The sequence below is a fragment of the Otolemur garnettii genome, unplaced genomic scaffold (genome assembly GCF_000181295.1).
Source record: "Otolemur garnettii isolate 467f Iridium unplaced genomic scaffold, OtoGar3 scaffold00183, whole genome shotgun sequence".
Taxonomy (NCBI): domain Eukaryota; kingdom Metazoa; phylum Chordata; class Mammalia; order Primates; family Galagidae; genus Otolemur; species Otolemur garnettii.
Genome location: NW_003852578.1, coordinates 3,126,942 through 3,128,189, shown reverse-complemented (window position 1 = coordinate 3,128,189; position 1,248 = coordinate 3,126,942).

Below are 1,248 nucleotides of genomic sequence, written 5' to 3'. Positions count from 1 at the left end.
CTCTTTAGTTTGATCAGGTCCCAATAGTGTATTTTTGATGTTGCTTCAATTGCCCGGGGTGTCCTCTTCATAAAATGTTCGCCCAGGCCGATATCCAGTAAAATAAATTTAATCATTTACAGTTTCATTTTCAACTTTCATATTTGAAAATTATTTGAAATATTTTAAAATTAATTCCTGACTATTCCGTGAAAAAATGGAAATTGTTTATACCATTAGTTAGCAATTGCAAAAATACACCTATATGAAAAATACTTTCATATAGGTCATATAATACTTTTCAAATTTTTCTTCTGCAACATAATATTTTTGTTGTTAATGAATTCCTGGTCAATTGTTATAATATACTGATACATCTTATTGACCAATTTACTGGTCAATTGTTATAATATACTGATACATCTTATTTTAGTGACAGAATAAAGTTATCTACTTACATAGTAAGAAACTGACTTATTTCCCTATTGATCAAATTTTCTCCAGAACTACTACTATTATTTTTATTTTCAAAATAGTTTTTTAAAATATTAGAGGATATGTAAAACATTCAGAATTATTACAGTATAATTGTTCACTACTCTAGCTAAGTCCTTGAACAGAAATAAACTACTGTTGATCTCTGAACAACACAATTTGAACTGTATGGGTCCACTTATATGTAAATTTTCTTCTATCACTGCTGCCCCTGAGAGAGAAGAACCAGTCTCTTGTCTTGTCCTCTTCCTCAGCCTATTCAGCATGGAAAGAATGCAGATGAGACCTTTATGATAAAACACTTCTACTTAATGGATTTTAAGTATATTTTCTTTTCTTTATGATTTCTTAATGCCATTTACTTTACCCTAGGTTACCTTATTGTAAGAATATACTATGCAATATATATATAACATATATAACACGTACTAGTCAACTGCTGATTTTATTGGTGAGGCTTCCAGTCCATAGTGGAAGTCCATAGTTAACAATATTTAACTTTCTAGGGGAGTCAAAGTTATATGTGAATTTTTGCCTATGTTGGGGTTGCCTCCCAATCCCTAGGTTTTTCAAGAGTAAGGTGTATTTATTTTTTAGTAAAAATGTACAGGTTTAAACCATCACATAGAGCTAGTGAAAACAAGAGTATCTTAGAGGCTGACTGATAATGATGTAGAACTGAGACATGGAGTTTGGCAGCCTAAATCTAAGTACAACTCTTCTACTTCCTACTCCTGGAAATAAGGGAGTCATTTAGATGTTATGTCATGCTTT